The sequence below is a fragment of the Oncorhynchus nerka genome, linkage group LG14 (assembly GCF_034236695.1).
Source record: "Oncorhynchus nerka isolate Pitt River linkage group LG14, Oner_Uvic_2.0, whole genome shotgun sequence".
In the NCBI taxonomy this organism is placed as follows: domain Eukaryota; kingdom Metazoa; phylum Chordata; class Actinopteri; order Salmoniformes; family Salmonidae; genus Oncorhynchus; species Oncorhynchus nerka.
The window spans coordinates 93592481-93609150 of record NC_088409.1 but is presented as its reverse complement, the minus strand read 5'-3'; the positions used below and the strand labels follow the sequence as shown (position 1 = coordinate 93609150).

The 16670-nt window shown below is 43.6% G+C and overlaps 1 pseudogene; it reads left to right on the top strand.

Moving 5' to 3' along the window:
- Positions 1-10033: 10033 nt before the first annotated feature.
- LOC135575027 (protein mono-ADP-ribosyltransferase TIPARP-like) overlaps positions 10034-16670 on the top strand; it is a 19604-nt pseudogene continuing 12967 nt past the window's right edge.

The window sequence follows — 16670 nt, the reverse complement described above, 5'->3', positions numbered from 1 at the left end:
AATATTTTCAGATACACCCACATGCTGAAATTTGATTTCACTCTCTGCAGTTAGTGTGATCTGACATCAACCATTCATGAAGATAAACTAAGGTTGGTGTCACCCAACTGATACACTATGACATTGTCAGCATGGTTGATACTACATAGTGTGAAAGAAATGTTGGATTCAACATGCCTGTCCTCCAGTCTCAATGTCCATGGGATGACACAGGTGACAGTAACACGGCTCAGGTTGGGCTGCGCTCTCTGTCCAGCCTCTCACATTGTCAGCCCCATGGTTGATGAGATTATCAACTAAGGTTGCTCTGATTTCACTCTCTGTCCAGCCTCTCACATTGTCAGCCCCATGGTTGATGAGATAATCAACTAAGGTTGCTCTGATTTCACTCTCTGTCCAGCCTCTCACATTGTCAGCCCCATGGTTGATGAGATGATCAACTAAGGTTGCTCTGATTTCACTCTCTGTCCAGCCTCTCACATTGTCAGCCCCATGGTTGATGAGATAATCAACTAAGGTTGCTCTGATTTCACTCTCTGTCCAGCCCCTCACATTGTCAGCCCCATGGTTGATGAGATAATCAACTAAGGTTGCTCTGATTTCACTCTCTGTCCAGCCTCTCACATTGTCAGCCCCATGGTTGATGAGATAATCAACTAAGGTTGCTCTGATTTCACTCTCTGTCCAGCCTCACATTGTCAGCCCCATGGTTGATGAGATAATCAACTAAGGTTGCTCTGATTTCACTCTCTGTCCAGCCCCTCACATTGTCAGCCCCATGGTTGATGAGATAATCAACTAAGGTTGCTCTGATTTCACTCTCTGTCCAGCCTCTCACATTGTCAGCCCCATGGTTGATGAGATAATCAACTAAGGTTGCTCTGATTTCACTCTCTGTCCAGCCCCTCACATTGTCAGCCCCATGGTTGATGAGATAATCAACTAAGGTTGCTCTGATTTCACTCTCTGTCCAGCCTCTCACATTGTCAGCCCCATGGTTGATGAGATAATCAACTAAGGTTGCTCTGATTTCACTCTCTGTCCAGCAACCAAGGTTCTCACATTGTCAGCCCCATGGTTGATGAGATAATCAACTAAGGTTGCTCTGATTTCACTCTCTGTCCAGCCTCACATTGTCAGCCCCATGGTTGATGAGATAATCAACTAAGGTTGCTCTGATTTCACTCTCTGTCCAGCCTCTCACATTGTCAGCCCCATGGTTGATGAGATAATCAACTAAGGTTGCTCTGATTTCACTCTCTGTCCAGCCTCTCACATTGTCAGCCCCATGGTTGATGAGATAATCAACTAAGGTTGCTCTGATTTCACTCTGTCCAGCCCTCTCATTGTCAGCCCCCAGCCCATGGTTGATGAGATAATCAACATCTGTCCAGCCCTCACATTGTCAGCCCCATGGTTGATGAGATAATCAACTAAGGTTGCTCTGATTTCACTCTCTGTCCAGCCTCTCACATTGTCAGCCCCATGGTTGATGAGATAATCAACTAAGGTTGCTCTGATTTCACTCTCTGTCCAGCCCCTCACATTGTCAGCCCCATGGTTGATGAGATAATCAACTAAGGTTGCTCTGATTTCACTCTCTGTCCAGCCCCTCACATTGTCAGCCCCATGGTTGATGAGATAATCAACTAAGGTTGCTCTGATTTCACTCTCTGTCCAGCCTCTCACATTGTCAGCCCCATGGTTGATGAGATAATCAACTAAGGTTGCTCTGATTTCACTCTCTGTCCAGCCTCTCACATTGTCAGCCCCATGGTTGATGAGATAATCAACTAAGGTTGCTCTGATTTCACTCTCTGTCCAGCCTCTCACATTGTCAGCCCCATGGTTGATGAGATAATCAACTAAGGTTGCTCTGATTTCACTCTCTGTCCAGCCTCTCACATTGTCAGCCCCATGGTTGATGAGATAATCAACTAAGGTTGCTCTGATTTCACTCTCTGTCCAGCCTCTCACATTGTCAGCCCCATGGTTGATGAGATAATCAACTAAGGTTGCTCTGATTTCACTCTCTGTCCAGCATTGTCCCTCACATTGTCAGCCCCATGGTTGATGAGATAATCAACCCCATGGTTGATGAGATAATCAACTAAGGTTGCTCTGATTTCACTCTCTGTCCAGCCCTCACATTGTCAGCCCCATGGTTGATGAGATAATCAACTAAGGTTGCTCTGATTTCACTCTCTGTCCAGCCTCTCACATTGTCAGCCCCATGGTTGATGAGATAATCAACTAAGGTTGCTCTGATTTCACTCTCTGTCCAGCCTCTCACATTGTCAGCCCCATGGTTGATGAGATAATCAACTAAGGTTGCTCTGATTTCACTCTGTCCAGCCCCTCACATTGTCAGCCCCATGGTTGATGAGATAATCAACTAAGGTTGCTCTGATTTCACTCTCTGTCCAGCCCTCACTCACATTGTCAGCCCCATGGTTGATATGAGATAATCAACTAAGGTTGCTCTGATTTCCTCTCTGTCCAGCCTCTCACATTGTCAGCCCCATGGTTGATGAGATGATCAACTAAGGTTGCCCCTCTGATTTCACTCTCTGTCCAGCCTCTCACATTGTCAGCCCCATGGTTGATGAGATAATCAACTAAGGTTGCTCTGATTTCACTCTCTGTCCAGCCTCTCACATTGTCAGCCCCATGGTTGATGAGATAATCAACTAAGGTTGCTCTGATTTCACTCTCTGTCCAGCCCTGGTTGATGAGATCACATTGTCAGCCCCATGGTTGATGAGATAATCAACTAAGGTTGCTCTGATTTCACTCTCTGTCCAGCCTCTCACATTGTCAGCCCCATGGTTGATGAGATAATCAACTAAGGTTGCTCTGATTTCACTCTGTCCAGCCCCTCTGATTTCATTCCAGTCAGCCCCATGGTTGATGAGATAATCAACTAAGGTTGCTCTGATTTCACTCTCTGTCCAGCCCCTCACATTGTCAGCCCCATGGTTGATGAGATAATCAACTAAGGTTGCTCTGATTTCACTCTCTGTCCAGCCCTCACATTGTCAGCCCCATGGTTGATGAGATAATCAACTAAGGTTGCTCTGATTTCACTCTCTGTCCAGCCTCTCACATTGTCAGCCCCATGGTTGATGAGATAATCAACTAAGGTTGCTCTGATTTCACTCTCTGTCCAGCCTCTCACATTGTCAGCCCCATGGTTGATGAGATAATCAACTAAGGTTGCTCTGATTTCACTCTCTGTCCAGCCTCTCACATTGTCAGCCCCATGGTTGATGAGATGATCAACTAAGGTTGCTCTGATTTCACTCTCTGTCCAGCCTCTCACATTGTCAGCCCCATGGTTGATGAGATAATCAACTAAGGTTGCTCTGATTTCACTCTCTGTCCAGCCTCTCACATTGTCAGCCCCATGGTTGATGAGATAATCAACTAAGGTTGCTCTGATTTCACTCTCTGTCCAGCCTCTCACATTGTCAGCCCCATGGTTGATGAGATGATCAACTAAGGTTGCTCTGATTTCACTCTCTGTCCAGCCATGGTTGATGAGATGATCAACTAAGGTTGCTCTGATTTCACTCTCTGTCCAGCCTCTCAGGTTGCTCTGATTTCATGTCAGCCCCATGGTTGATGAGTCACTCTCTGTCCCCCATGGTTGATGAGATAATCAACTAAGGTTGCTCTGATTTCACTCTCTGTCCAGCCTCTCACATTGTCAGCCCCATGGTTGATGAGATAATCAACTAAGGTTGCTCTGATTTCACTCTCTGTCCAGCCTCTCACATTGTCAGCCCCATGGTTGATGAGATAATCAACTAAGGTTGCTCTGATTTCACTCTCTGTCCAGCCTCTCACATTGTCAGCCCCATGGTTGATGAGATAATCAACTAAGGTTGCTCTGATTTCACTCTCTGTCCAGCCCTCACATTGTCAGCCCCATGGTTGATGAGATAATCAACTAAGGTTGCTCTGATTTCACTCTCTGTCCAGCCTCACATTGTCAGCCCCATGGTTGATGAGATAATCAACTAAGGTTGCTCTGATTTCCTCTCTGCTCTGATTTCAGCCCCTCACATTGTCAGCCCCATGGTTGATGAGATAATCAACTAAGGTTGCTCTGATTTCACTCTCTGTCCAGCCTCTCACATTGTCAGCCCCATGGTTGATCAGAGATAATCAACTAAGGTTGCTCTGATTTCACTCTCTGTCCAGCCTCTCACATTGTCAGCCCCATGGTTGATGAGATAATCAACTAAGGTTGCTCTGATTTCACTCTCTGTCCAGCCTCTCACATTGTCAGCCCCATGGTTGATGAGATAATCAACTAAGGTTGCTCTGATTTCACTCTCTGTCCAGCCTCTCACATTGTCAGCCCCATGGTTGATGAGATAATCAACTAAGGTTGCTCTGATTTCACTCTCTGTCCAGCCTCTCACATTGTCAGCCCCATGGTTGATGAGATAATCAACTAACATGGTTGCTCTGATTTCACTCTCTGTCCAGCCTCTCACATTGTCAGCCCCATGGTTGATGAGATAATCAACTAAGGTTGCTCTGATTTCACTCTCTGTCCAGCCTCTCACATTGTCAGCCCCATGGTTGATGAGATAATCAACTAAGGTTGCTCTGATTTCACTCTCTGTCCAGCCTCTCACATTGTCAGCCCCATGGTTGATGAGATACTCTCTGTCCATCAACTCAGCCCCATGGCTGATGGTTGCTCTGATTTCACTCTCTGTCCAGCCCCTCACATTGTCAGCCCCATGGTTGATGAGATAATCAACTAAGGTTGCTCTGATTTCACTCTCTGTCCAGCCTCTCACATTGTCAGCCCCATGGTTGATGAGATAATCAACTAAGGTTGCTCTGATTTCACTCTCTGTCCAGCCTCTCACATTGTCAGCCCCATGGTTGATGAGATAATCAACTAAGGTTGCTCTGATTTCACTCTCTGTCCAGCCTCTCACATTGTCAGCCCCATGGTTGATGAGATAATCAACATTGTCAAGGTTGCTCTGATTTCACTCTCTGTCCAGCCTCTCACATTGTCAGCCCCATGGTTGATGAGATAATCAACTAAGGTTGCTCTGATTTCACTCTCTGTCCAGCCTCTCACATTGTCAGCCCCATGGTTGATGAGATAATCAACTAAGGTTGCTCTGATTTCACTCTCTGTCCAGCCTCACATTGTCAGCCACATGAGATGTCAGCTCCCACTTCTGTCCAGCCTCTCACATTGTCACATGGTTGATGAGATGATCAACTAAGGTTGCTCTGATTTCACTCTCTGTCCAGCCTCTCACATTGTCAGCCCATGGTTAATGACATGATCAACTAAGGTTGCTCTGATTTCACTCTCTGTCCAGCCCTCACATTGTCAGCCCCATGGTTGATGAGATAATCAACTAAGGTTGCTCTGATTTCACTCTCTGTCCAGCCTCTCACATTGTCAGCCCCATGGTTGAATGATGATCAACTAAGGTTGCTCTGATTTCACTCTCTGTCCAGCCTCTCACATTGTCAGCCCCATGGTTAATGACATGATCAACTAAGGTTGCTCTGATTTCACTCTCTGTCCAGCCTCTCACATTGTCAGCCCCATGGTTGATGAGATAATCAACTAAGGTTGCTCTGATTTCACTCTCTGTCCAGCCCTCACATTGTCAGCCCCATGGTTGATGTTGATGAGATGATCAACTAAGGTTGCTCTGATTTCACTCTCTGTCCAGCCTCTCACATTGTCAGCCCCATGGTTGATGAGATAATCAACTAAGGTTGCTCTGATTTCACTCTCTGTCCAGCCTCTCACATTGTCAGCCCCATGGTTGATGAGATAATCAACTAAGGTTGCTCTGATTTCACTCTCTGTCCAGCCTCTCACATTGTCAGCCCCATGGTTAATGACATGATCAACTAAGGTTGCTCTGATTTCACTCTCTGTCCAGCCTCTCACATTGTCAGCCCCATGGTTGATGAGATAATCAACTAAGGTTGCTCTGATTTCACTCTCTGTCCAGTCCCTCTCACATTGTCAGCCCCATGGTTGATGAGATAATCAACTAAGGTTGCTCTGATTTCACTCTCTGTCCAGCCCTCACATTGTCAGCCCCATGGTTGATGAGATAATCAACTAAGGTTGCTCTGATTTCACTCTCTGTCAGCCCCTCACATTGTCAGCCCCATGGTTAATGACATGGTTGATGATCAACTAAGGTTGCTCTGATTTCACTCTCTGTCCAGCCTCTCACATTGTCAGCCCCATGGTTGATGAGATAATCAACTAAGGTTGCTCTGATTTCACTCTCTGTCCAGCCTCTCACATTGTCAGCCCCATGGTTGATGAGATGATCAACTAAGGTTGCTCTGATTTCACTCTCTGTCCAGCCTCTCACATTGTCAGCCCCATGGTTGATGAGATGATCAACTAAGGTTGCTCTGATTTCACTCTCTGTCCAGCCTCTCACATTGTCAGCCCCATGGTTGATGAGATGATCAACTAAGGTTGCTCTGATTTCACTCTCTGTCCAGCCTCTCACATTGTCAGCCCCATGGTTGATGAGATAATCAACTAAGGTTGCTCTGATTTCACTCTCTGTCCAGCCTCTCACATTGTCAGCCCCATGGTTGATGAGATAATCAACTAAGGTTGCTCTGATTTCACTCTCTGTCCAGCCCCTCACATTGTCAGCCCCATGGTTGAAGAGATAATCAACTAAGGTTGCTCTGATTTCACTCTGATCAACTAAGGTTGCTCCAGCCTCTGTCCAGCCTCTCACATTGTCAGCCCCATGGTTGATGAGATAATCAATGGTTGATGACATGATCAAGGTTGCTCTGATTTCACTCTCTGTCCAGCCTCTCACATTGTCAGCCCCATGGTTGATGAGATAATCAACTAAGGTTGCTCTGATTTCACTTGAAAGTTGTTGTCTTCTTTGGCCATGAACTCCTCTACCAGCTCTACCCCTACCTCTCACTCTTCCTCCCCCTCTCATTCTCCCCCTCCATCTTCCTCTTCCCCTCTCTGCAACGGCTTCCATTGTTGTTGTAAAACAAAAGGTGCTCAACTGTGGTCTTCCTGATTGACGTGGTAACAATGAACCATTGAGATGTTTGGCCAGGTGGCACATGTATTGGCCAATTAGCTCATGTAGTGTCACTTTGAATGGCAGTGTTTTGAAATGGCCAACATGTGACTTCATGTCAGATTGTTGTGTGTTATGCAGAGAACCGTGTGCAGTGCATTTAGAAAGTGCCACGTGGAATTACAAAATGTGTGTAAAGCAGAAAATGTGTTTAGACTTTTGGAGACTTGAGAAGAAGGTTTGCTCTCTGTGTGTCAGGTTAAATAATGGTGCTGTTGCATGTCATTTTAGTGTGTTTAGCAATTGGAAAAAACTGTAAGATTACCAGGGCATGTGCACTGGGGCGCAAACGATCACATCCCATCACTACCACGGCCCAGTCCAGGAAGTTCAGCCATCAAGGGACACATGAGACATCCACATGATACACCATTGATTGTGTAGATAAAGGCCATAGGTCTACGCACATCTACGCTGCGCCTCGCTTTATATATATATATATATACATGGGAACTTGGGAAAAGTGAATATATATATTAGCTAGAAAGGTGGGGCTCTGAATATAAATGCGTCACATACATAAACAATGTTTTACCTAAAACAGTTGTATTAGGGTATTATTGTATTTCTGTGTCATAGTCTTATAGGCAACCTGTAGCATATGAATGGGTAGCATAAGATAACAGATACAATTTGGCTGCATAGACCTGCTGTTTGATATACCCGTTTCTGTAGGTGTGTGTGTGTGTGTGTGTGTGTGTGTGTGTGTGTGTGTGTGTGTGTGTGTGTGTGTGCGTGTGTGTGTGCTTGTGCGCGTGTGTGCACGTGCGCGAGTGAGTGTGCGTGTTGACCAGGGGTTCCATGCATAGACCAACCCCCAAATCCCCCCCAAAAATCTGAAGAGGCGAAATGGCTGGTCCTAAAAATCTGTTGTTCTGCCCCTGAACAAGGTAGTTAACCCACTGTTCCTAGGCCGTCATTGAAAATAAGAATTTGTTCTTAACTGACTTGCCTAGTAAAATAAAGGTAAAAATAGTTGAATTTGCGATTTCCAACTTGTTGTGTTATGGCTGATGAGCACTGATACATTTTATCTCTAATTTTTCTCTTCATTATTTCTCTTCATATGACAAGGATTAAAAGGTTTAGCCAGTAGATTGTTGGCGTGATTCATGATGATGACTGCAAGCTTGCTAGCTAAGATCAGTCCAATCAAAGCTACTGTAGATATAACAAAAATTTGACCATTTTATCTGTGGCCAATGATCTTGAGCCTTCTTGGATAGGCACTTCTAAATGTAACTCTATGGCCAACACAGTCTCATTAATCAATTTGTGCATATATGTATATGCAAATTTTGTGCGTTTTTTGTGCGTTTTTTCTGGCTTAATTAGTGCTTAAAAAGACACAAATTGATTCGTGCGAAAAAGACGCAAATTTAACCAGTAGGCTACACACAACCATATAGACGCGATAGTTTATGTTTAATTTTTGTTCTTAAACTCGATGTAGGATCAGGCAAAATCCCTTTGAGGGTTTGGTCCTCGGTGGTTGCCATGTGTCCATATCGAGTGGTGTGGTTGATGTCAGGTTTGGTGCAACCCCTCTAGTTTTGAGTTGGTTGCCATGTGTCCGGGACGGAAGGGAAGGAGGTGCACTCCACACATATGCTCATGCTCGAGGGGTGGTGTGGGCCCATGGGTCAGGCGTGGTTGGGTTAAGAGGTAGATCTGTCCAGGTCCGCTTGTCAAATGGTTAAGGTTAGGTTGTAGAGGCAAATTGATTGAGGCTGGCTGCTATGGCAGCACCAAAAGGGCTTTAATTTTCAAGCTCTACCCAGAGCTGATTTGGCGCACTGTCCCTTGAGCGACAGAACACTGAGCCAATCACGGTGCAACTAGAGAACATTACCAACCCCTACGCTCTGTGCTTTCCTCTGGCTGCCCCACCACCACAGAAAGCGCTGGGCTAGGGCTGAAACACCTGCATTTTGAGCTGCCATACTCAAGAAATCAAAAAAGAGACATTTTTGTATGCAGCTTTATTAACTCAATATAACTCTCTCTCTCTCTCTATATATATATATATATATACATGGGAACTTGGGAAAAACAAATATATATATTAGCTAGAAAGGTGGGGCTCTGCCCTGGATAACCGGTCGCCGCTGACATTTAGTAGTAGCCTGCTTTTCTACCAACCTTGCCAGCAGGCATGCCAGCTAAGATACTGTAGTTAGACTATCTATCTTGATTGGTCACCTGAAATGGCTTCTTGGTAGCTAGTTGTGAGGTTGTGGGGTTGAGAACCTAATTGGACTAAAGCCAACTTCATAAAATTACTACATGGTCAATGGTATTACAGACACATTTAAAAAAAATGAAGATCATGTTAGATTTGTTTTCAACCCACAAAATGCCCCATGGGTATGAAACCTCTGACTGTCATAAACCTACATCCTGCATGTGTTTGTTTTACCATAATCCACTCATCCTGTAGGCCTACCGGAAATGCTGTCACTCAATCAGTATGAGAAGAACCTCACTTCTAGTAAAACAAGGACAGGAGGGGTGAGACCACCTATCTCACTGTAAACACAGTTAGAACGCCTACTACTACTGATCAGGCGCCTGACGAACACAGCACAACGTTCTGCTTTACCTCCCCCTATGACACCCCAGTTTCGTTTTCTCTCTCTCTCTCTCTCTCTCTCTCTCTCTCTCTCTCTCTCTCTCTCTCTCTCTCTCTTCTCCTTTGATGCCAAGTCCCGCCCCTCGACCGGGGTGAGGAGCTTCGTGAGTGGCTGAGAGGACTGAGCGTTCCCTGCAACAGCTGCCTCTATCCACAACAGGAGTTGGCGGAACTGAGCCCAGTGGAGAACGACTTACAGCCGCTTTGTCACGCATTGCCTCAGCACCGTACCAGCAGGCCAAACGCAGATCACCTAGGACGACATATCTATACATTCATGACCAGACAAGGATTAAGTGGTTTAGAAGACAATTGCAAGGAAGAGATAGAACGGATTTTACACAGGTAGGAATAGGATCTGTGTGTGTTTGGACGCTTTGAATTGTAAACGGGCTCTGTGAAAGCAACGCTATAATAAATCACCTAGCCAGCCGGGGCACCTATGCAGTATGCGTGTTGAGATCGACTATATTGCAGTCCTTTGCGCAGCGCACCAGATCTACATGACTCCCGGAAGGGATTTTTTTGGTAAAATTTAGAAATGATATAGCAGTGTGCTACGTTGCACAGCAATGTATTTGATGTCAAACACCCACGCAGGTTTTCTGGATAAAACCTGCTGAAATGCGGGTTTTGCGCATAAACCTAATTTGTATGCGGAATATGTGCGTTATAACACCGTGTTATTCTAGTCGTTGACTAGGCTCAGACCTATAGGTGATTATATAGAGGATGAAGGCCTTTTCGTGATCGTTACAACCAGGGAATGCAGTGGCTGGGTCGAGTCTTTGTGCGGTTCGCCGCAGTCCCCCTTTCCTCGGTGCGTGTCTGTGGATCGCTTTAACTGAGACCATAGGCCTACGTGCAAACTTGCTCGAGCAGCGATTTGTAATTTGCACGTATACGGTAGACCCCCGTTTATCCGCCTCCGCTGATCAAAATACTCTTATCGAGAACGTTAAGGTTGGACACGGGTTGTTTCGCGCTGTAGGCTTATAGCCAACGCAGTGTAGATGCATCACGACGCTCGTCGTTGACTGAAAGTAATAATGTTTCTAAATTTGGGAGACCCCCAGTTTCTATTCTAGCTTCTATAAGGCTAAATGGTAAGCAGGATACTAGTTGAATCATTGTAACATTACCGAGGAAAATAAACGATTGGTTTCAAGATTACGGTTATTGTTTATCACCCAGTGAAACGCAATGGTTATTGACTCTGAATGGGCTGACTAACACCTTTGTTATCTAATGACACATGCCCAGGACTTTCGAAACCTATGAGGCATACATTTAGGAGTGTTATTTCTCTCACTCTCTCTTATCATTTATTTCCGCCTCTTTCAGGACTGTTGGGTTATAGGAGAGCCCCAGGCAACCATGGATACAACTTTGCATAGCCTGCAGAAACCGACAGCCTCAACCGACAAGGTCCTGGACGGCGGAACGGGACTCGCTTTGGATATGAGTATGGGGGACCGGGAATTCACGGAACAATCGATTAGACTTACCGACAAAATCCCGTTAGTGAAGCCCTATTTAAAAAAAAAAAAAGGACCGAGGAAACTAGACTCAAAATGCCTCCGCGCGCTCCAGGACCCAATCCTGACCACATTACTGAGTACAGATGCACTTGTTACCGGAGACGGGGTGTTTGTTCCCGGAACCTCCGACAAGGACAGCGGGGAACCTGTGCACTGCGGCGGTGGTCAAACAGGCGCGGATTGGTGGGCCTGTGTGTCTGAAAGATTCGGGAGCTACCGGAGTAACGGCTATGATTACCGGCGACACTGACACAGAAATGGCGGACACCGCCGCCGAGTTGGAGGAGACAGAGAGGGGGGTAACCAAGATACCGGTAGATCTCCAGCGCGTGACAATAGACCCGAACGAACGCAGATTCCAGCTCAAACGTGTCCCCGGGGCGCGAGGTGGGGGCAGCAACCCCCACACCAGATACCCTCTAGTATCCCCTCCAAGCCAGGGGGCAACACGATGAGTGACCTCTTCGCCTCTAAAGCCTTGCAGGGGCCAGATTGTCTGACCATCAAAGACAGTACGAACACCCCAGTCTTCAGGCCGACAAAGGCGAGATATTTCAGGATAAAAGCGAAGAGGCCTCCCTGGATCTAGTGTTTGATCTGCCTTAACCCAGCTCCAGTATCACACGCACCAAGCCGACGCAGTTTCCATCTGCGTGGATTTCCTGCAGGGGTTGTGTGTGTACGGGAGTGACTGCGCTTACCACCATACTGTGCTACCCTACCACTGGCAGATCCGCAGGACTGATACTGAAAGCTGGCAAAGCGTGGCGGATGATTCACAGGAACAGTTGGAGAGGCTTTACTGCAATCCGGACAATGAGCAAGTCAGGCTCAAATATCAGTAAGTGCTTTTCTTTTGTTGTTCTGTTCTACGTTCTGTGTAAAAGTAGCCTAACAGAGCTGAGATTGTATTTACAGTTTTAAGATAGGAGTGCTTTGATATGAGAAAACAATGTTGTTCGCTATAGACAAGGAGAGACTCTCTAGGAGCTTAGACACAATAATTGAATAACCTAATAGCCAACTGTTTGGACAGACAAACTGTCTTCATCAGGCTATAATGACAAACACTGTGGGTCACTAGTTTATATAGCTTCATAGGACATACACAAGTGTCTGTAATCATGGCCTGGGTGTTGCCTGATGTCATTGGTTTATTCTATTATATTATATAAGAACATACAAAAACATGAATGGGTAGCGTATGATAATAGATACAATTTGTCTGCATAGCCTGCTGTTTGATATATCTGTTTCTGTAGGTGCGTGTGCTCGTGTGTGTGTGTGTGCGCGCGTGTGTGTGTATGGTCATATTTAACTGACTGAGTCGTTTTGGTTCTCTGACTTCCGGTATCTCAGTTCTTCTTCGAGTATCATTTGTTATGGCACTTTTCATTCCTGCAATAGAGTGAGTCTGCGTTTTCTGCTCCCAAACCTAGCTTCCTCATTGGTTGAAACAGCTCAAACCAGGAAGTGCTGTTAGAGCTAGGAACTTGCATGACCTACTGCTGCCTGGTGCCGTCACTGACATACAGGCACTAGCTCTCTCTCTCTCTCTCTCTCTCTGTCTCTCTCTCTGTCTCTCTCTCTCTCTGTCTCTCTCTCTCTCTCTCTCTCTGTCTCTCTCTCTCTGTCTCTCTCTCTCTCGGTCTCTCTCTCTCTCTCTGTCTCTCTGTCTCTCTCTCTGTCTCTCTCTCTCTCTCTCTCTCTCTCTCTCTCTCTCTCACACACACAAGCACTTGGCAAGCGATAGCGAACAGGCACACAAAGCGTGCTGTGGTTCAAGCTATACACTGCACATTCACACAGTGACACAGTTAGCTATTTCACCACATGCACGCATGTGTGTGACCTGCGTGTGCGTGTTGTTGATTTTTAAGTTTTAAACTGAAACTGCATGCATACCTTCCCACCCACAGGATACGCCCCTGTCTGTGAGAACCCAAATGCAGCCAAATATGCAAAGCATATTCTGTGGGTGGGATATTAGGCCTAGCGATATTAGGCTTTCCTGGTAGTAACTTAGTATAGTAGTGACAGATTCCCAAACATGATTATTTTTACTTAATTTTTTTTTTTTTTTTACCTTTATTTAACTAGGCAAGTCAGTTAAGAACAAATTCTTATTTGGCCTACACCAGGCCAAATCCGGACGATACTGGGCCAATTGTGCGCCGCCCTATGGGACTCCCAATCACGGCCGGTTGTGATACAGCCTGGATTCGAACCAGGTACTGCAGTGTCGCCTCTTGCACTGAGATGCGGTGTCTTAGACCACTGCGCCACTGGAGAGCCCCCATTCCAAAATAACCTCGTAACTACCAGTGTAATAACCTGTATAGTTACTGTAACTACCAGTGTAATAACCTGTAGTGTTACTGTAACTACCAGTGTAATAACCTGTATAGTTACTGTAACTACCAGTGTAATAACCTGTATAGTTACTGTAACTACCAGTGTAATAACCTGTATAGTTACTGTAACTACCTGTATAGTGTAAGTGTAATAACCTGTATAGTTACTGTAACTACCAGTGTAATAACCTGTATAGTTACTGTAACTACCAGTGTAATAACCTGTATAGTTACTGTAACTACCAGTGTAATAACCTGTATAGTTACTGTAACTACCAGTGTAATAACCTGTATAGTTACTGTAACTACCAGTGTAATAACCTGTATAGTTACTGTAACTACCAGTGTAATAACCTGTATAGTTACTGTAACTACCAGTGTAATAACCTGTATAGTTACTGTAACTACCAGTGTAATAACCTGTATAGTTACTGTAACTACCAGTGTAATAACCTGTATAGTTACTGTAACTACCAGTGTAATAACCTGTATAGTTACTGTAACTACCAGTGTAATAACCTGTATAGTTACTGTAACTACCAGTGTAATAACCTGTATAGTTACTGTAACTACCAGTGTAATAACCTGTATAGTTACTGTAACTACCAGTGTAATAACCTGTATAGTTACTGTAACTACCAGTGTAATAACCTGTATAGTTACTGTAACTACCAGTGTAATAATAACCTGTATAGTTACTGTAACTACCAGTGTAATAACCTGTATAGTTACTGTAACTACCAGTGTAATAACCTGTATAGTTACTGTAACTACCAGTGTAATAACCTGTATAGTTACTGTAACTACCAGTGTAATAACCTGTATAGTTACTGTAACTACCAGTGTAATAACCTGTATAGTTACTGTAACTACCAGTGTAATAACCTGTAATAGTTACTGTAACTACCAGTGTAATAACCTGTATAGTTACTGTAACTACCAGTGTAATAACCTGTATAGTTACTGTAACTACCAGTGTAATAACCTGTATAGTTACTGTAACTACCAGTGTAATAACCTGTATAGTTACTGTAACTACCAGTGTAATAACCTGTATAGTTACTGTAACTACCAGTGTAATAACCTGTATAGTTACTGTAACTACCAGTGTAATAACCTGTATAGTTACTGTAACTACCAGTGTAATAACCTGTATAGTTACTGTAACTACCAGTGTAATAACCTGTATAGTTACTGTAACTACCAGTGTAATAACCTGTATAGTTACCTGTAACTACCAGTGTAATAACCTGTATAGTTACTGTAACTACCAGTGTAATAACCTGTATAGTTACTGTAACTACCAGTGTAATAACCTGTATAGTTACTGTAACTACCAGTGTAATAACCTGTATAGTTACTGTAACTACCAGTGTAATAACCTGTATAGTTACTGTAACTACCAGTGTAATAACCTGTATAGTTACTGTAACTACCAGTGTAATAACCTGTATAGTTACTGTAACTACCAGTGTTAACTGTATAGTTACTAACTACCAGTGTAATAACCTGTATAGTTACTGTAACTACCAGTGTAATAACCTGTATAGTTACTGTAACTACCAGTGTAATAACCTGTATAGTTACTGTAACTACCAGTGTAACCTGTATAGTTACTGTAACTGTATAGTTAGTTACTGTAACTACCAGTGTAATAACCTGTATAGTTACTGTAACTACCAGTGTAATAACCTGTATAGTTACTGTAACTACCAGTGTAATAACCTGTATAGTTACTGTAACTACCAGTGTAATAACCTGTATAGTTACTGTAACTACCAGTGTAATAACCTGTATAGTTACTGTAACTACCAGTGTAATAACCTGTATAGTTACTGTAACTACCAGTGTAATAACCTGTATAGTTACTGTAACTACCAGTGTAATAACCTGTATAGTTACTGTAATAACTAACCAGTGTAATAACCTGTATAGTTACTGTAACTACCAGTGTAATAACCTGTATAGTTACTGTAACTACCAGTGTAATAACCTGTATAGTTACTGTAACTACCAGTGTAACAGTGTAACCTGTATAGTTACTGTAACTACCAGTGTAATAACCTGTATAGTTACTGTAACTACCAGTGTAATAACCTGTATAGTTACTGTAACTACCAGTGTAATAACCTGTACCAGTTAACCTGTATACTACTGTAACTAGTGTAATAACCTGTATAGTTACTGTAACTACCAGTGTAATAACCTGTATAGTTACTGTAACTACCAGTGTAATAACCTGTATAGTTACTGTAACTACCAGTGTAATAACCTGTATAGTTACTGTAACTACCAGTGTAATAACCTGTATAGTTAACTACCAGTAATAACCTGTAGTTACTGTACCAGTGTAATAACCTGTATAGTTACTGTAACTACCAGTGTAATAACCTGTATAGTTACTGTAACTACCAGTGTAATAACCTGTATAGTTACTGTAACTACCAGTGTAATAACCTGTATAGTTACTGTAACTACCAGTGTAATAACCTGTATAGTTACTGTAACTACCAGTGTAATAACCTGTATAGTTACTGTAACTACCAGTGTAATAACCTGTATAGTTACTGTAACTACCAGTGTAATAACCTGTATAGTTACTGTAACTACCAGTGTAATAACCTGTATAGTTACTGTAACTACCAGTGTAATAACCTGTATAGTTACTGTAACTACCAGTGTAATAACCTGTATAGTTACTGTAACTACCAGTGTAATAACCTGTATAGTTACTGTAACTACCAGTGTGTAATAACCTGTATAGTTACTGTAACTACCAGTGTAATAACCTGTATAGTTACTGTAACTACCAGTGTTAACCTGTATAGTTGTAACTACCAGTGTAATAACCTGTATAGTTACTGTAACTACCAGTGTAATAACCTGTATAGTTACTGTAACAGTGTAATAACCTGTATAGTTACTGTAACTACCAGTGTAATAACCTGTATAGTTACTGTAACTACCAGTGTAATAACCTGTATAGTTACTGTAACTACCAGTG